Source organism: Protopterus annectens, chromosome 6.part0, assembly GCF_019279795.1.
Source record: "Protopterus annectens isolate FY-2018-M chromosome 6.part0, PAN1.0, whole genome shotgun sequence".
Taxonomy (NCBI): domain Eukaryota; kingdom Metazoa; phylum Chordata; order Ceratodontiformes; family Protopteridae; genus Protopterus; species Protopterus annectens.
In genome coordinates, this window is record NC_056737.1 from 1,530,235,243 (window position 1) to 1,530,257,140 (window position 21,898).

Sequence of the window (21,898 nt, forward strand, 5' to 3'; positions counted from 1 at the left end):
GCTAGTATATGTTTTATAGCCACAAGCTTAAAATTATTCCATGATGTCTTATGTGGTCCTAGCCAATTTGTGGCTATATAGAGTTTCATCAGCAAAAAAATATGCATACAAATAATAGTTTGCGATCTGGAAAGCTCTCTTGGAGGAATGTGTAGAATCATAAATTCCCATGACAGTGTAGAACTTTGATAACCCATCTTTTGCAGTTGTACTTTAAGAGAGTTACAAAGTTTATATACACATTTACAACTCCAGAACATATGAAGAAGATCCGCTGTTTGATCTGCACAGTATGGACAAATTGGAGAATTCCTAGGGTTAAATTTATGTAATCTAAGATGTGTGTAATATGCATTGTTCCAAATCATCAATTGCATGTACATCAGTTTTTGAAAAGAAACTGATTTCCTAGTTATATCAATTGCTTTTAATATCTGATTGTCTGTTACTGTTACTTTGTTTACCCAATACTCTGAAAGCAAAATTTTGTCCTGAAATTTCAAATCCTTAATTAATTTGTATGCAGTTGCTATAAATTTAGTGTCTTGTTGGATAGCTTGCGACAATTCAGAGCACTTATCCACAAATCCGGCTGCAGGTTTAAAGTTCCTAAAGTAGCACAAGGCAAGTTCTTTAACTTGTCTCATTATAACAATGTAACTTCTAGGTAGATTCATTTCCTGTCTAATTTGTAAAGCCGATAAGTCAAGTTTATTAAAAACATCAAATAGAGTCAGATTAAGTATTAATGGAAATTTGCTGAGATCGATCAGCTGATTATTTAGTTTAAAATTAGGATTCCTGTGGAAAGGTTGAAGAACCATCATATATTGCAATAAATCTATGGACTGAAATAAAGTTTGCAAAGATGAGACACAGGTTATTATGTGGTCCATGACCCCATATTTTATCAGACTAATTTTGTCCATAAAGGGCAATGCTTTAGGATTTATTTTCCTATCCAAAATATGCTTATGATTCAAGACCACCCAAGTTGGTATCCATTTTGTATTCGTTACATCATAATTAGCAATTCTTAAAATTTTATTAGCATTTACAATCAAATAATATGCTTCAAAGTTTGGTAGCTCAAGTCCCCCTCTTGTTTTAGGGGTCATTAATTTCTCATAAGATATTCTAGTTCGTTTTGGGTTCCAGATAAATTTAGCTAGATCTTTATGCATTTGTTTAAAAACTGTTTTTGAAATTGATAATTGGGCAGACCTAAATATGTATAACATTCGTGGTAGTATATTCATTTTCACTATTGATACTTTTGCTAATACCGGTAGTTTTAAATTCTTCCATCTGTCACAATCAGCTATTATGTGTTCCCATACTGTTTAACATTATTGTTATAAAAGTCCTTATTATCCGTAGAGAAGTTGATACCCAAATATTTAATATTTTCTTTACATGTTAACTTCCCATCAGGGCCATTAATGAAAAAGGTTTTGGGGTTCTTAACTGGAAGATATTCATTTTCTGTAAGTTAATTTTATAATTAGAAACTACCGAAAATTCGTTTATGAGCTTTAATATCTTTTCACTGTCCGAAATTGGGGTTGTACAATAAATAATAAGATCATCGGCGAATGCTGACATTAATATTTTATTCCTATAAATTATTGGTGCATTATGATACAAATTTTGCTTGATATATAAAAATAGGGTTCTAGATATAGGTTAAACAATAAGGGGGACATGGGACAACCCTGACGAGTACCATTTTTAATCTGTATTCTGTAAGAATAAGTCCTATTGATGTATAGCGTAGTGTATGGATTACTATATAATATTTGTAGTATCTGAATGAATTCTTGGGGCAAGTTAAAAAAGGGTAATACATCAAACAAAAAATGTATGTCTACTCTATCAAATGCTTTCTGGGCATCTATTATAAGAGCATAGATATTAAAGTTGTTTTGTTTAGCATACGTCATCATATTATGCAGTGTAAGTGTGTTATCGCTAGTTTGTCTAGTTGCCATAAATCCAGCTTGTTCCTTAGAAATTAGATATATCAAAACCTTCTTTAGTCTCGATGCTATAATTGATGTTAAAATTTTCATATCCACATTCATTAGTGCTATTGGTCTGTAATTATCTGGGTTAAGGGGATTTGAATTGGTTTTATGTATGAAAATTGATTTTGACGCATTGAGGTGGGGGTCACTAATTTTATTTTTAGTTATATAATTAAATACATGAGACAATTCTTTTCCCAAACTATCAGCAAACTCTTTGTAAAATTCAGCTGTAATACCATCAGGCCCTGACGACTTATGTGCTTTCATATGTTGAATTGTATATACTATTTCTTCTTTAGAAATAGGTTTAATCAGGTCACTTTGCAGGCTCTCTTCTAATTCTGGAAAGTTAATTTTTTGCAGAAAACTTTTATTCTGGTTATGTAGAGACCTATCAGTTTGCCCCTCATACACCTTAGTATAGATTTTCCCAAAAACATCAACAATATCCTCAGTTTTAGAATATATTGTGTCGTTATACTGAATTTCGAAATATATCCAGTTGTTTTGATTGATTTATAATCCTTGCCAGTGCTTTTGATGGTATTTGAACATTATTAGCATATTTCACTAAACACCTATGTTCTTGAAGTGTTAATTTATTATTATGAAGCAAAAAGAGATCCCTTTGAAGCTTCAACATTTCCTTCTCAGTTTGAGCGTTAAAATTCTGAATCAGCTCATTATCAAGTTGTTTTATACTTATTTCTAGTTTTTGAATATCACTATTATGAATTTTCTTATAATATGAGGCTTTTTGTATAAGAAATCCTCTAATTTGAGCTTTAGCTGTCGCCCATTCAATGTCAGGAGTATGTTTTTGGAGCTTCAAGCTATCTGTAAATTCTTTCAAATATTTTATAATTCTGTCTGCTATCTCTTTTTTACTTAAAAGATTTGGGTTGAGTGACCAATTATCACCCCTATGCCTTCTTGTGTCTTTTAAATCTTTAGAAAATTTTAACGAAATTTTTGAGTGATCTGAGAGATGACGAGTATGTATAACCACCACTGGTTCTAAATTAGTTAGTGCTTTAGATATCAAAAAGTAATCTATTCTAGCCCACATTTTGTGGCATGGTGAATAGAAGGTATATTTATTTGCATTATTAATATCTTGTGAATAAGAAAAGGGGTCATATAATTGAAAATCTTCCTTAAAATCATTTAATGCTATCCCGCCTGCTTATTAAATGCTCTCTGTGGACAAGACCTATCCAACTTTGGATTTTGATAGGTATTCCAGTCCCCACCCACAACAAAATAATAACCATCATATTGTGTTAATATTGGATATAATGATGCTATGAAACTGTGTTGATCATTACATGGGGCATATATATTCAAAAGTAGGATAGGTTTATCAAATGCATTATCCGATAAAATCACATTACACCATCGCCCATTTGGATCCACTTTGGAGTCTAAAATCCTATCTTTGTATTGGGTTTTGATAATTATAGCCACTCCCGCACTGTTTGTCTTACCTTCTGATGTCACTAGCTCTCTAATCCAGTTCTTTTTTCTAATATCATTCCATTGTTCATTCATCAAATGTGTTTCCTGTAGAAATACAAACAGTGCTTTGTCCTGTAATAATATGTGTAGCAGCAGCTTTCTCTTCTTCAAGTTCTGGAGCCCTTTAACATTCCATGAGTTCAACTCCCACATTTGCAGGTCTTGGTATCAAGTAACAATATAAGAGGGGACTTATCAAATTGACATGTATTGACTGTACACTATATCTAATCTGGAAGCATTTCCTACATCCCATCCCTAACCAGTGCTTACCCACTTTACCCCTGGACCAGGATTTATATAGGTCTTGTATAAGAGAAAATATAAACAAGGTTAAACACACCAACACATTGAAAAACTTCAGGTAATAACATTTAAAACATTTCCTAAACATACAACCTATATATTCTAGCATATCTACATCAAAGTCTAAACTACACATTCCCTACCAAACACCGCTACTTAACTACAGCTTTGGTTTAACTATTAGTTAAACAAATCTCATTTCTAAGGTTATTACTGTGTAAAGGAAAGTTTTAGTAGATTGGGTACTTATTTTATCCTACCTTAAGTATCTGTTTTGTTGCAATCATTATGTACATAAACTTTTTACAGAAGAGAGGAGAGAGAAAAAAAATGCATCCTACATTTTAAATCTGTACCCTACACAGTGCCTGCCACTCACTGCATATAGTAAAAAAACAGTTTTGGTTCACACCTATAAAAGAAGAAAAAAATAGTAAAAGTACATGTTATTATGTGCTTTAAGTACATACTATAATGTTATTTCGTTATAAAAAGAACATTAACATATTATTTTCAGTTCTCTTTGTCTTCTCAAGCCAGGAAACCATCAGAAATACTCACGACGGGGGACCTCTTTCACAGCAGGACCACAGGAAGTATTACATCCAAATTGACACTCTCAGTTGAAATCCAGGCATTTCCTGTTTACCACACAATGGAAATAGACCTTGGAGGCCATAAAAGTCTGGAAACCAGACAGCAGACCCTCAGATTAGCATAAACAAACAATTGTATTGCTTTTTCAGAGGCCTGAACATTTTAGTGAAGAAACAAAGGATTAGAAAAGCCTTGAGGTAAAATACATGCTGGATCTGACTACAGGAACATGCCAGTCTCAATTTAAGTTCTTTTCAGCCCTCTGATGCAGGTAGAACTTTAAAAACTTTCAGAAACACTTCTTTTGCCTGATTTTTATTGGAAACAGAATATTTAGTGCCATCCACCATAAATGTAAGCATATTGGGGTATTTCATCTGGAATTTAATTTGTTTATCAATCAGAAATTTACAGTAAGCAAATAAAGACTGTCTAGCCTGCCTTACTTGTAATGGTAAATCTTGAGCCAGAAATATTTTAACATTTTTCCACATAACATAGCCACCATTGTTTTTTGCAGTAAACAGTATTTTGCTAATATCTTGAAAGTTCAATATCTTAACATATACAGGTCTAGGCATAGTAGAAGCTTGTACCTCTCTCAGCACTCTGTGTGCCCTTTCTATTACAATCTGTTTCACCCCATCAGCATCATTTAACAGGATTTCAAATATTTGTGTTATGGCTGGTATTAGCTCTGCATACTGGATGTTTTCAGGGATTCCTCTTATAATAATATTATTTCTTCTAGACCTTGCTTCTAAATCAATAAGTTTATTTTGCATGGCTTGTACATCCACATCACATACCTTTGATTTTTTCTCCAGCATGTCAATTTTGTCCTCTATTTCAGAAATTCTGGTCTCAGTTTTGTCCATTCTCTGAAGCAATTGATTGCATAAAACTCCAAATGTTTGTATTTGTGAGGTCAAGTCCTTTAGAGCTTCCTGTATAGGTAGTAAAGCGTGTTTGATATCCTCCATGTTTAGTGGCTGATCAGTCCTGGATCTAGTTTCTGGTTTCTGTTGTTCCTGCTGTCTAGTAATCCTTTGTTTTTTCACAGTTCCATCCTTTACTGGCGACTGTAGTTCTGACAACTTTGTCTTAGTAGTAGTTGTTTCCATGGTTCTTCCTTGTTGCAAGATTTTTTCTTTCCCCAAGCAGAAAGGCAGAATAAAGAAAGCACATGGTCCTTTGTTTCTCTCTTCAGAGCAAAGTAATCACTTGTAATCCTGATGGATAAATACTTTTTTTTCCCACTTTTTTAACTGATTTTAGATTTGGTCAGTATAAATGCAACTTTTTATCGTCAATTTGATGTTTAAACCTCCTGATATCCACTCAGATCAGAGATTTTCCTCGGGTTAATTGAAGAGCTGCAGTTTAGCAGTGTTTACAGCATGGCAGCCATCTTTGAAATCATTACATGCATTTTTTTAAAACAAAACTCAAGACTCATTTAATATCTGTCTACTATTCTCCATAATTTAATGGATTATTAATTAAATATTGTAATGTATGCAAATAACATTTAAAATGGGAAAGACGAAAATAGGCATATTTATGTTTATATGTTCCTTCTCTCTTTCATTGATAGCTGAGGAAGAAATACATTATAATAGGCAACAAGAGAAGGGACGAGTGCATCGTCTGGTTGTATCTTCTGGTAAGTTCTATTAGTGTCCAAAAGACATTTCTTTTTTAATAGTGCACAGTAAAATTATAATGGTACCAGAAACATTGATAAAGCAAAGCTTTACAAATTGATTTCTGATGTATTCCTGTTGTTACAGCTCTGCAGATGAAAGAAATGCATCTAAAGACTTTAATGATCAAGAGAAATGTATTATAATCTGATTTGTTGACTTGATTAACTGCGATAATTACTCATTTCTTGTTTGTTCTGTTTTTGGGTACTATATACTCTGTATTTAAAGTACATAATTTTAACACACGACTCTTTCCAAAAGATAAAAGCCCTTGCCATTTCAATTTATCACATGTATGCATAAGCACTACACTTACATTCTTCCCAAGTACAGAAGCACATCCCTAATCACTACCCCAAATATAGCCAAAAGCACTTCCCATACACAAGTTTTACTTCAATAATGATTTTTTACTACATATTTCAATAGTATATTGTTGAATTGCATTAAAACAGTACTGTGTGGCTTCATTGTGCTTTTGTGTCTTGTCTCTTCCCACCCCTTTTTTTTCTCTTTTTGGAAATGCATTTCTTTCTCCTTTTTTGTTTTGCTTCTATGTCATTTTTTTTCTTTTTTATACAGGTTCAAATCCCTCAGGAGCAGACCAGGCATGTACCTCCCAGGCTAGGACAGATAGCCCTCTGCCTGTCCAGGGAAGTCCTTGCAAGGGTGGAGGCACAGATCCTTCAGGCACTCCAGCATGTGGCAAGTCTGTCAAGTCTCACAGAAAGTGAGTTTCGGAATTTGGTTGAGGATATACTGATAGAGGTCATGGACAGCAGAATTCAGCCAGTCAAAGATTCTGTTCAGCATGTAGAAGACACGCTAACCCAGTTGGTGCCAACCACCACTCCAACGCAGGCCCCTACCCCCTCAACATCAGGGCCCTCCACTGCAAGACCATCTGGCAGTGGATGTGTTTGAGACTCTGTGAACTGGGATTCCAGTTGGTACTTCCTCATCCCTTCTTTCTTTACTGTTTGTCCTTCACCCTCTTCCCTATTTCCCATCCACACTATACTCTTATAAAAAATTTGAAAAAATAGGGGGAATCTATCACCTTAGATAAACATAGCACCCATCCTCACCCACCTTCTACAGCACAAACATTCTTGATTTATTTATTTATTTATTTCCTGTTTGATAACTGGGGAAGTCCACTGGGCCCGAAAGCCCGTTTTCAGTGGAGGCCTGGGGAGAAAAGCTCCAAATTACAAATACATTACACACATAAGGCTCTGTGTCCTAAAAACATAGCACATTTAACAATTTCCAAAAACATAGCACATTTAACAATCTCCATACAAAAAATAACAATTGTTATACAATTGTATTGTTAGCATAGAAGAGAGAGACAAAAAAAGAAATTATACATAGATATGAAATGCAATAGAAGTAAATCAGAGGAGAAGTGTAGGAAAAAGGAGGTACAAAGAATTTAAAGGAGAAGAGATGCCAGGAGGAAGATAAAAAAGAACAGTTAGGCTAAGATTCATTTTATTTTTGAGTAGAAAAAGTACATCTTATGAAAAAGGTAAAAGATACATTTGTGAGTATAGGCATGTAGGCAGTGGGGAGGAGAGGATGTAAAAGGAATATATAGAGAGTTTAAGCAGGGGAGAGAAAGGAGATAAAGAAGTAGAGGGTGGGGAGCTGAGGAGAGAGTTGGAAGAAGAGGGACAAGAGGGAGAAAATTGGAACTGGGATGTAATGGGATCTAGGTAGGAAGTATACAATTACATTTCCAGTTTTGGGAGAGGTGAGAATGGCGAAGAGATTTGAATTGTTCATAGCTTGTAGTGACTCTTAGAAGGGGAGGAAGCAAGTTCCATTTTTTTGCTATAGTATAAGAAAGGAAGAGGTGGCCAGGTGGTCGTTTAGGTTTATATACTGAAAGAAGATTTTGGTGGCCTGATCTTAGGGGCCTGAGAGGAGTGTAGAAGGGCAAGATATTAGATAGTGCAGGGCAAGCAGTGGGTTTAAAAATTAGTTTGTGTGCAGCAGTAAGTTGGAGGTAATTGAGATGATTATGTGTTCACCTCTTTGTTTTCTGCCACCTTTTTTCAATCTGTCCTATCACCCCCTTTCTAATCTTAAATGAAGCCATCAGGATGTCCACAAGAGGATACCATATCTGCAGTTTTTCCTAAAGTGTTTTGAGTTTGACTGCCTTCAGCCGCACTTGCCTACAATATGCTACAGCATATAAAACTTAATGATTTTGCGGAGTAATTCACAATTTTGAAAGGATGAACTTTATCCTGATTGCTCCTTTGTGAAAAGTGGGTGTGTTTATAGAAATTGTTTTGCTTTTCCATATTCATTGTAAATGTATTTTGCTACCCTTGTTTGCATATCTGTGTAGCACCACTGTTCGGTCATGACTGTTACACACTTGCAAAGTCCTGGACTATGAATACCACACTGTCCATTGTAACTCTAATCTCAGAAATGTTCCTTTCTTCTGTAATGGCAGAATTAAGACAAACTGCACTGTTTTCTGTAGTTTCAGACTTTTAATGCCTTCTGCATATATGTACTCAACCTTCTGAGTATCTAAAGTGTAACCAAAATAAAATTAAGTTAAAACTAGACCTATAGGAAGAAGGTGCCAGTACATTCTGTTGAATGCACTTTTAATTAAAAATTAAATTGGCAAATATTAGAGTCCATTCATGATTCACCAAACAGTTGGTGAAGTTTTTTTTTTTTTTTGTTCATACTGAGGGGATCAAAAAGTTTTCCTTTTTCCCCACTATTGTATGATCTTACAGTGAGGGATGAGGAGTGCATGGAGGTTTGCCATCTGCAAAAAAAAATATATATATATATATATATATATATATATTTTTCAACTGTTTCTGCAGTTGAGTAAATTAAATGGTTCAGTGTTTGTAAATCAGCAGTTTTGCTGTTCAAACAATAATAACAATTAATCGTGCAGCATATTTTCCATTTAGCTGATGAAGGCTCATAATTTAACATAAACTGCATGTGTATGAATGGTAGGAAAACTGGAGCAGCAATCACAGGATGATGGGTGTTTGAAGTCCCAGGGTTATCTGAGGTAGACAGAGAAGGAGGTGGACTTTCTCTCTGCCTTGGAGGTGGTAGTTTTGTATTAATTTTAAGTTATGCAATATCTGTTTCTGTTGCATAAAGATGGAAGATCAGTCATGGGCTGGGTTAAAGGTGATGTTCTGGATCTGTCAAAGTTCTACATATATTTTTCTCCACATTTTTACAGTAATATTAAGAAAACACCTCTTTGTTTCAGAGTGCTGCAATGGGTACTTCTTTAAAAATATTCATCTATCCATCCATCCATCCATCCATCCATCCATCCATCCATCCTCTACTCCTTTTTTTCATTTTTGCACATGGGGTCGGGGTGTCACTGCAACAGTGATAATTACCTTGAGCCAAGGTTTACACCACCAGGTGGCTAGCCCTACTGCAGTAGTTCATCCGTACCACTCACTCGCACACCTACGGGCAATTTAGAATGTCCAATCCACCTTCTGCATGTCTTTGGAAAGTCATTATGCAATTATTCTGCTGTTTAATTTAAATGGTTGTGTAACCTGGTGAAAAAGGAGTATCAATTATTATGAAGCCAGTAACAGCCTGTTCTACAAAATTATTTTTCCAAAAGAGCGCAATATATTAAATAAGAATAGTTTATGGTGGCTGCACAGGAAACAACAGGCCTCATGTGCAAAAACTGTTCATTCAGAGGATAAGGGGCTGGGAGGAGGGGAGTAAGAGTAAGAGTAAAGCTGTCTCAGAGCAGAAAGCTTATCACATCAAAAATGTCAACAGTAGTAAGCTTGTCACGGACAATTTGCTGTCCAGCTATTAGCAGTTCAAGAGTACCCTTACATTTAGTATTTTCCCCAACAGCAAACTTATCAAGATATTGATATTATGATTATGTCAAGTGGACTTGGTGGAGAAAGGCAGGTATAGCAGACCTTATCAGTAACTTACTGCTCATAAATGCATTTACTTGTTGACACGTTCGAAGCACCTGAAGAAACTGTGGACAATGTTTTGTAGTTTATGTTTTTGCCAATCTATGTATTAGACCATTCCTCTAATATAATCAGACAAGGGGTTGATAAGCCAAGATTTCCTAATGTTTGTTCACTATCTCAGTTTTTTTTTTTTTTTTTTTTTTTTTGTGGAAGACATAATTCATAGATGGCTCAAAACTAAGATGAAACACTGAGAGATAAATTCATGACTGTGGCCCAAATGACCCAGTTTTTAAGTAGCAGTACTGGAACTGATGACTGTACTCAAGGGTGAAAGACTGGTGATTGAAGCAGATTTCAATGGGCATGTTGGTGAAGGGAACAGAGGGGATGAGGAAGTGATGGGTAGGTATGGTGTTAAGCAAAGGAATGCAGAAGGTCAGATGGTAGTGGATTTTGCAAAAAGGATGGATATGGCTGTGATGAATACATATTTTAACAAGAGGGAGGAGCACAGGGTGACATACAAGAGTGGAGGAAGATGCACACAGATGGATTACATCTTATGTAGAAGGGCCAGTCTGAAGGAGATTGGAGACTGTAAAGTGGTGACAGGGGAATGTGTAGTTAGGCAGCATAGGATGGTGGTTTGTAGGATGACATTGGTGATCAAGAAGAGGAGGATGAGTGTGAGGGCAGCACCAAGGATCAAATGGTGGAAAATGAAAAAAGGGTAATTGTGAGGTGATGTTCAGGGAAGAGTTAAGACAGGCACTGGGTGGCAGTGGAGTTACCGAATAGCTGGGTAACTACAGCAGGGCTAGTAAGAGCGATGGCTAGAAAGGTGCTTGGTGTGACATCTGGAAAGAGGAAGGAGGTCAAGGAGACCTGGTGGTGGAATGAAGACGTACAGGAGAGTATACAGAGAAAGAGGTTGGCGAAGAAGAAGTGGGATTGTCAAAGAGATGAAGAAAGTAGACAAGAGTATAAGGAGATGAGGTGCATGGCAAAGAGAGAGGTGGCGAAGGCTAAGGATAAGGCGTATGAAGAGTTGTATAAAAGGTTGGACACTAAGGAGGGAGAAAAGGACCTGTACCAATTGGCTAGACAGAGGGACCGAGCTAGTAAAGATGTGTACCAGGTAAGGGTGATAAAGGATAATGAGGGAAACATACTCACAAGCGAGGAGAGTGTGTTGAGCAGATGGAAAGAGCACTTTGAGGGGTTGATGAATGAAGAGAATGAGAGGGAAAAAAGGTTGGATGATGTGTGGATAGTGAATCATGAAGTGCAGTGAATTAGCAAGGAAGAAGTAAGGATAGCTATGAAGAGGATGAAGAACGGAAAGGCTGCTGGTCCAGATGACATACCTGTGGAAGCATGGAGGTGTTTAGGTGAAATGGCAGTGGAGTTTTTAACTAGATTGTTTAATGAAATCTTGGAAAGTGAGAGGATGCCTGAGGAATGGAGAAAAGGTGTTTTTAATACCGATTTTTAAGAATAAGGGTGATGTGCAGAGTTCTAGTAACTACAGAGGGATTAAACTGATCAGTCACAGCATGTAGTTATGGGAAAGAGTAGTGGAAGCTAGGTTAAGAAATGAGGTAATGATTAGTGATCAGCAGTATGGTTTCATGCCAGGAAAGAGCACTACAGATGCGATGTTTGCTCTGAGAGAGTTGATGGAGAAGTACAGAGAATGTTAGAAGGAGTTGCATTGTGTCTTTGTGGATTTAGAGAAAGCATATGACAGGGTGCCTATAGAGGAGTTGTGGCATTGTATGAGGAAGTCAGGAGTGTCAGAGAAGAATGTAAGAGTGGTACAGGATATGTACGAGGGTAGTGTGACAGCGGTGAGGTCTGCGGTGGGAGTGACGGATGTGCTTAAGGTGGAGGTGGGATTACATCAAGGATCAGCTCTGAGCCCTTTCTTATTTGCAGTGGTGATGGACAGGTTGACAGACGATATCAGACAGGAGTCCCTGTGGACTATGATGTTTGCAGATGACATTGTGATCTGTAGTGAGAGTAGGGAATAGGTGGAGGAGACCCTGGAGAGGTGGAGATATGCTCTAGAGAGAAGAGGAATGAAGTTCAGCAGGACTAAGACAGAATATATGTGTGTGAATGAGAGTGAGGATAGAGGAATGGTGAGGATGCAGGGAGTAGAGGTGGGGAAGGTGGATGAGTTTAAGTACTTGGGATCAACAGTTCAGAGTAATGGTGAGGGTGGAAGAGAGGTGAAGAAGAGAGTACAGGCAGGATGGAGTGGGTGGAGAAGAGTGTCAGGAGGGATTTGTGACAGACAAGTACCAGTAAGAGTGAAAGGGAAGGTCTACAAGAGGGTAGTGAGACCAGCTATGTTATATGGGTTGGAGACAGTGGCATTGACAAAAAGGCAGGAGTCAGACCTTGATGTGGCAGAGTTGAAGATGTTAAGATTTGCACTGGGTGTGATGGGGATAGACAGGATTAGGAATAAGTATATTAGAAGGTCAGCCCAGGTTGGAAGGTTTGAAGACAAAGCCAGAGAGGCAAGATTACATTGGTTTGGACATGTGCTGAGGAGGGATGCAGAGTCCCTGCCTCTGTCATTCTATCTATTACCTCCCAAATAAGTGTCCTGCCCTCAAAAACCTAGTACAACATCGCTCAGCCAAAAGGCCTCTTAGATCATCAAGCAAACTACTACTAGAAGTCACCAACAGCTACAATAGCTTTGGGGATGCACTATATAGTAGTTCGGTGGCTAAAAAAATGGAACTCTGTCCCTACTAGCATTCAAAACACATCATCCAAAGCCTCCTTTAAAGACCTCATCAGGCAACATCTCAAGCAAAGTTGGCAGTGCCATGATTGCTCCCCAGGCTAGTGAAAGCGGATAACATATGCATACTAAATCTAGAGCAATTTATAATAGTTTTTCAATCTTACTCACAAACACTGGCTAATCTACAATGTATGTACTGTACCTGAGTACTATGTATGTATTCTACCTACATTCCAAAGTTCAGCTGTACACCACAAATCTATTACTTATCTTTATTTTTAAAATTAATATCTTTTTTGATTGTTCTCTCCACTGTAACTGTTTGTGCAGCATGCCACTGTAAAAACATGTCTCTTGTAATTTGTGTGTATACTGATTATGTCTAAATAACTAAATGTGTCTGTAATTTTTCTTTGTGGAGCTTTTCTCCCCGGGCCTCTGCTGAAAAAGGGCCTTTTCGGCTCAGTCAGACACCCCCGGTTAACAAATGTAAAATAAAATAAAATAAAAATAAAATATTGGGAAAAAGATGCTAAGGATAAAGCTGCCAGGTGACAGGAAAAGAGGGAGGCCTAAGATAAGGTTTATGGATGTGGTGAGAGAGGACATGGTTGGTGTGACAAAGCAAGATGCAGAGGACAGGAAGAAATGGAAACAGTTGATCTGCTGTGGTGATCCCTAATGGGAGCAGCCGAAAGAAGAAGAAGACTGGAACTGATGGAGGGAAGGCTAAGTATCGAAAAATCAGTTTGCCTTCCTCACAAAAGGATTTGGATAAATCCCAATTTATCAGTGACACCTGTCAGTGACTGTTCATCAGCTCTTCAGGTGCATGCTGTCAGAGCAGAGCACATAGGAAGCCTATCAGGGTGACACGAGGAGTGTCCACACATACACCCTACATGACTCCACTACAAGTATCTCACATGCTCATTAGCAAAAATCAAGAGTACGGCAAGTATAAAATACAGGAAATTTAGAGCTACACAGAATGACACCCCAGAACTACCCTGAACTACCTGACTCTTGCCCTTGCTGGCAACAGTGGTAACCAGTGGGAATGGAAGAATGAACTAGATGGTCAGCTAAAGAGAACCCAGAAGATAAAAATTACAATTCTTAGTTAAATAAGCTGAAATTTCCTTCTTCATTTCAAGAACTGCTTTTCTGTGGTACAGCCAAGGGCTTTGATGTGCATATTGCATCCAAGGTCTATTAGACCTTGAAGACAAGCTAATTGGGTGGCCACATAGGATCTCTCTCTCTCTCTCTCTCTCTCTCTCTCTCTCTCTCTCTCCCTCTTTCTCTACACACATATATATATATATATATATATATATATATATATATATATGTATATATATATATATATATATATATATATATATATATATATATATATATAAATAAATATATATATATATATATATATATATATGGATCACCTTCATTTCATCGACAGTTCATTTCACTGACACTCAATTCAGCAGGCCCAATTCACTGAAACTTTATTTCACTGACACTTCATTTTACTGATACTCATTTCATCAACAATGATATATGGCTTATTCCCCACTGTAGAGTGACCCTGGAGTTAGAATATATAGTAAGGGGGGTGGGGGGCACAGCCCCCCACATACTGAGGTTCTATAATGTTTTTTTTGGTAATAGTTATTCATTGCACTTGTAAGAATGCATCTGTATACTCTAAAACGTTTATGATATGTGGGGGGCTTCGCCCCCCACACCCCCCATTGTTGCGGACTGTGCCCCCCACACCTCCCTTACTATATATTCTAACTCCGAGGTCGCTCTACAGTGGAGAATAGGCCATATATCATTGTCGATGAAATGAATGTCAGTGAAATGAAGTGCCAGTGAAATGAAGTTTCAGTGAATTGGGCCTGCTGACTTAGTTGTCAGTGAAATCAACTGTTGATGAAATGAAGATGACCCATATATATATATATATATATATATATATATATATATATATATACACACACACACACACACACACACACACACACACACACACACACACACACACACACACACACACACACACACTCGCTGACAGGATGAATCTTAGAAGTGGATGATGTGATGATAAAGAACAGGATGAACATCCTATGTATCCAGGAGAAAAGGTATAAGGGCAGTGCAGCAAACCACAACAGTGAGGGATGTCATCAGACTTAGTGACAGACTCATGGCAATCAGACTGCAGGGTAAGGACAGCGCACTATTCATAATCTCAGCCTAAGCCCCATAGCAGGACCATGATACTGAAGAAAAGAATGCATTCAGGCAGCAGTTTCGGGATTTACTAGATAAAGCTGGACAACATGAATCAGTGATTATAATGGGGGACTTGAATCCACATTTTGAGGCAGACTGAACAGGATATGAGGACTGCCTGTCGCTACATGACTGGAGTAACAGGAATTTCAAAGGACACACCATTCTAGACTTCTGTCTGGTAAATGGATTGATGGTAGCCAACATATAGTTCAGCAAGAGAGACAATCACAAGATCACATACAAGAGTGGTCAATATGCAACTCAGGTAGACTTCCTCCGAGTAAGGAAAGGGCAGGGGAGTAGAATCAGCAATTGCAAAGTCATCTTCAGTGAAACAGTCACCCCGCAGCATAAACCATTGGTTGTCACAATCAGCTGCAAGCAGTGATCATAGAAATCTGTAAGGTCAACAGAGACCAGGATGAATACCTGTAAGTTGGCTGGAGAGAAAGAACAACAGTTCAATGCATTACTCAAGACTTCAGCTCCTCAAGAAGAGGAAATGGGTGGAGTTAAGAAGAATGGCACTGCCTCAAAACAACATGTGTGAATATTAAAAAAAAGATATGAGGCTGAGCAAAGTATAGATATAAGCTAAATAAGGAAAACTGGTGGTGGAATGCAATAGTCCAGGAAGTCATCAAAATAAAGGAGTGCAGGTAAAGTGGGAAATAGAAATGATAGACCAAGCTAGAAAGAAATACTGGCTGGCTGACAAAGCAACTAAGAGAGGAGTTGCAATAGCAAAGAATAAGGCATCAGGGGCACTCTACCAACTTCTGGAAAGTGAATCAGTAGATGGCACAAAGAAACTCTATTGGCTTGCAAGACAATGATACAAAGATAAAGAAGATAGTCAGATACCCTTCATAAGGGATGCCAGCAACACCCTGCTCACCATTCCAAAGGACATCAAATGCAAATGGAAGGAGTACTTCCTGCAGGTTTTGAATAGAAAACCACACAGAAGCAGTACTGCTCCAGATGCAGCCTATGATGAAAGAAAAAGAGGAACCTACCCTAGAAGAATTAATAACAGCACTAAGGAAAATGAAGTAAGGGAAAGGAGCAGGCTCAGATGAAGATACAGCGGATATGATAAAGGTGTTGGGTGAGATGGGGAGAACTGGTTCCTGAGGGTAGTCAAAGCAGTATAGAGAGAAAGGATTACTGGAGAATAAGCATACTAGTGCCAGTATTCAAGAACAAAGGGGATATTCACAAGTGTGGTCAGTAGACAGGTATCAAACTCCTATCACACTGTATGAAAGTTCTGGAGAGGGTGATTAAGAAATACACAGAGTAGTAGAAAGTAAGATGGGAGATGAGCAGTTCAGATTCAGATCAGGATGCAGAACAACTGACCCAATGTTTGCAATGAGACACATAGTTGACAAAAGGCTAGAAATGAAGAAAGAGTCCAGCTGGGCATTCCTAGACCTAGAGAAAGCATATGACAATGTCCCAAGAAAGATGATTTGTGCAGTCCTGCCATGGTTCAAAGTCCTAGAAGCATTGGTAGAATTAGTGCAGGATATGTAGCAGGACCCATTGACTTAAGTACGAACAGTGTTCATTCTCAAGGACATAAAACAATAAACTTTGTGTACAGGCTCTATCACATCTGTAACAACTACAAACAACTGCAATAGGATTTAGCACTTTCATTCCTGTTTTATTTGGAATGGAACTTCATCAGATACTATGCACAGCATGCCACTTCACACCATCCCCAAAACTTAGCCAACTTCTGTGTACCCCTCTAACATCAGCATGCTTCTTTACCTCCTTACCCAACCCCAAAAGGACAGACATCTGTATACATGACTAATGTCTGATTGCAGTTAAAGTGAAAAAAAATCACAGTAATACATTCTAACATTCTGTTCCTTGAAAGTGTACTGCTCTTAGATAAGCTATAGTGACCATCTGCACTCATATCTGAAGACTTAGTGTGAAGAAAGTTAAAGAAATAATGACTATGCTGCGTGCTTACCTACAGACAAATTGGAGGAATGTCAATTCGCATATGGCATGCCTTTCGGGTACTAGAGGAAACAAGAGCATGTGGGTCATCCTTCAAAGAGACAGGGAGGACACACAAACTCCACAGAGATGAAGCCATAGCCAAGAACTCAACCAATGACAAGTGCTGTGGGATGGCAACACTACTCACTGTGCCATTTTGTCAGTGATCAATTGCTTTCACACACATCCCTCTCCTACAGGCCACCAACGACAGACACTTATCATGTGCAATTCAGATCTTTGACTGTGATGGAAAGTAAAATAAATTATGGATAATTTGTTATTCCAAAATATATTGCAACCCCACACCCGTATGCATATGCAAACATAAGCCATAGTAATACTAGTTTTACCATACATTGGGTGTTAACAGTGATTTAACAACAGGTTAAGTCACTTTTACCCACAAATGAAATCCATAGCCATCAATTAAAGGCAATTTGCTCACTGTCTACACCTCAGATATCTGACTGTAGTGAAAAAATGTTATAGCAATCTATTTTGCACAAACATATAGTAATCATACAAAATGTTCCATCTTACTTCAGACAAATGCCCACTAGTCATCCAAAGCCAAATTAGTAACTGTTTAAACTGAGCAAATGTCAAGATAGTCAGTTATGTTCATCCAAAGACAGCTCTAATCCTCAAGTAACAGTTATAGTGACTTCTGTAAATACTTTAGACATCTGACTGTGGTAAAGACCATTGGTCATATAACGAATTTGAACTTTTTTACAAACAGCATCCACACAGTAAAGTATTCAAAGTTGCTTCACACAAATCTCATTTGTCCTGCAAAGCCAGAATAATGAGCAAACAATGACAGTTAGTTATGTTCCTACACGGCAACCTCAGCAATTATAGTTACATTGTCTGAGTACATCTCAGATATCCAGTTCTTTTGAAATAAAAACTAAAATAAAAGGGCCAAAGTAATACATTTGATTTATATCTCCCAACCACTTAGTGCAAGAATCAGGGACAAAGACAAAAAAATATAGGAAATCAAAACACCAAAATTAGGGTCAAAGGTTTAAGTAGTGCTCTTATATTTAGAAACTTGCAAGAATAAACAGGTTGTGCATGTAGATGCATTTTCTGAAGGATAAGAAGTGTGAAACCCAAATAATCTTTCCTTGTTTAGTGACTGCAACCCTGTCTACTACAATATTTAACTGATTTAATTATTGAGTTGCCTGAAAACTATACATTTTATGAGGAACAGGCCAAAATTGGAAACAAAATCAGGGATACCTGAAAGGTATTAAAGTTATTCATGCTCTGTAGCACTATCCACTCCCCGTATCTGGTTGTTTCCTAAGATTAAAAAAAAAACCTCTCACCAACTGCTGCTATTTCTGTCCCTAGTAGCTGCTTCACTGGCTGACTTGCTGAGTCAGTGTGACCACTGCACTTACATGAACAGCTAGCTCAAGTTCATTTTAATTTTTTCTTTTGTGGAACTATAAAGACTGTCCCTGTATGAAAGATGGGGGTGGTGGTGCAAAAGTGCAGTTCAATTTAAAGAACTGACCAATATGCACATTAATGCAGCTAAAATGAGAGCAGCTTTCAGTTCCACCTGCTTGTCTAGTGTATTTGCATAAAGCAATAAAATAACCCTACTTCTGAATAACAGTAGCAGATCCAGAACAGGTATGGATGGGAGTACTACTCCTGACTAAACAGAAACCTCAGCAGTCCCTTCTAGGTATACTCACACATCATTTTCTTTTCATATTCTGCATATTTACAAATCCACACCCATTAAAGGTGTAAGGGGCATCAATAATTATTGATATGAAATTTAGTCAAAACTGATAATTCTTGCTTATTTTGCTTTCTTGACCCCCTACCTTGGGATCCCTACACCATCTGGACTGACATATTTATTGTGTTTCCATATCTTGTATTACTCTTTAGCTTTTTTCTTCAGTTCTTTCAACACACTTTGTCTGGCCAAGACTATTTATTTTACTTTGTGTTATGTTATTTCATTTATTTTATTTGTTTGCCTGTTTGTTTGTTTGTTTGTTTGTTTGTTTGTTTGTTTGTTTGTTTGTTTGTTTGTTTGTTTGTTTGTGTTTATAAGGGTAGATCACTGATCTCCATGGATAGTTTACAGACTTAGCAAGGAACATGTTCGGTTTAAGTCACTTGATCAGAGTCACACAAACTATAGAGGCTGAGGGGATCCCTGAACTACTGGACCACATGAAACATCTCATTAACAGCTCATTAATCCTGTGCACCAAGCAACAGACTACAATAAACTAACTGTATTAAGCTGGGAAGACGGGGAGCCAGTTGATCCCCAACTGCCAGAGATTCTAAATAATCCAAAATGCATTTTAGAGCTTTTTTCTAACGTTTTGATCCATATATGGCCTGAATAAAAATCTTGACTGAGAAAGGAAATACATTTTGCCAAGGGTTTAATATTCAAACCAAGGAAAACAGCATTCCCCAATAAATTAAAAAGAAAAATGATTGCAAGGATGTATAAATAATATGTGCCTACTTCTCTAGCCCCCCTCCCCAAAAGAGTCACCTTCTATGCAACTCTATGGTGTTATCTTGGGATGAAAGTAAAAGCATAAATGACCACAATCATATTTTCTATATTGTTGCTATCATACTTATAAACAGAATGCCTTATCTCCTCTACCTGCAAAACATATTCACCTTCTCTGAACCACTCTGATATCAGACTGGGATAAAAGTGAGCCAGCAAAATGCCACACTAACATATTTCAACTTGATGCTGTCAACCATAGATACATAGCATGAATCCTTACTCCTGCCTCCCCAAACAATCACTACCTGTATGTATGTCTTCACTTGTAAATTCTTACATAGCCTACTGCCTCTAGGTAAGCTATAGTGATCTTCTCTGCAAACCACTAATGTCTGTGAGTAAAGTTAGGAAAAAATAACAACCACACTGTCCTTATCCCTAAGTAAGCCACAGCAGCCTTTTGAGCACACTTCTAAGTAGGGCCAGTTTTAGACAACATGATACCCAAGGTAGGTGCTAAAGATGAGGGCCTCTCTACTAAGTCTGTGTCAAAATCCACTTATACAACTGTGGGTATGGGGATCACTGTGGCCCCAGAAGATCTCAGGTTCTAAATGCTCTGTAATATAGTTTCTGTATACATTTTGAAAGATAATTACTTAATAATTATTTTTACTGCTATCCAAAAAGTTATGTATGTACCTCAACACACACACAAACACACCCACATGCACACAGCATGCTTATTTTTGAGGCAAAATGGAGGATCACCAATTCACCTATGACATGTCTTTGAGATGTTGATAGAACCAGAGTGCCCACATAAAACACACATAGGGACAAGAAGGTCATGCAGACTATACACAGAATAAACCACAGCCAAGTGTTCAACCAGAGAACCAAGCCCTGTGAAATGGCAATTAATGATTGTTTCCTTTCACATATATCCAGGCCAGACCTTCTAAGACAACCTTACATTGTATAATTCTGAAGGGCCTGAAGTATGAACCTGAAATTCCTGTCAATATTTCGTCACTACAACCCTCAATAATTTATCAGAAAACCACGTTTTACAGGAAGCTGACTAAAATATAAGGCAAAATAAGTGACAGTCTGCAAAATCAGAGAACTCTGAATGTATCTTAACATGGATTCACTCAAGCAATAGCGACAGTAAAAGAATCCAATTCACTTATCACAACTGCATGTATTAATTCTATAAAGACACAAATTAATGACTGTATAAACTGAACATGAGGTTATATCTCTCAACCTCTTAACACAAGAAATTGGGACAAAGCTTAAAATAAAAGGCCAGAAAATAGGGACAGATTTTAAATATTGCACTTATAAACTTAGAAAGTTGCTAGAATAGCAGAATTTGTGTTATACATTAGAAAATTGTTAGAATAACAGGATTTGTGTTAGCATGCATTTTCTAAAGGATATGAGGTCTGAAACTCAAATGTAAGTCATTATTTAGTGATGTCAGCCCTCAGTGATTTGCCAGAAAAACACACATTATATGAGGAATAGACTAAAAATATGAGACAAAACCTGGACATTCTGCGAAAATGAGAGGTCTGCATTAGTTCATTTTAATTTTATAGACAGCCTCCCGTACCAAGCAGTTACAGCCATTTTGTTGATTGTATGCACCTCAATTATCTAATTGTGATGAAAGTAATGGTTACTATTGAAATGTCATCACTTTAAATTGCCTGAAGAAGAGCGAATATTGAACATTACTTTTCTCCTTTAACCTTTTTTTGTAGGGTGCAAGCCCCACTCCACCCCATACTCCCCAAATGTATATATACCAACTGTGAGATCCCCATACCTCTGAAAAAAGGGAATATTCTGAGAAATGGCCATCTTGGACTTGCTATATGTAAGTCCACCTTTTTTACCATTCAGTCTCCATGTTTTAGGACTCACTATAGCAGGCCCTGACATTTCAAAAGTTTAGCAATGGTTACACTAATGTACTTTGTCATGCACAAACTATAGACTCAGCTTGTATTCTAGTTTTTTCATCCAAATAGACATAAGTCCTGCAAAACCAGAATAACAACAGCAAACAGCAGGGCTAGTAATTTCAACAGACAGCCTCTGTACGCATTGTGTACCTAAAGTGT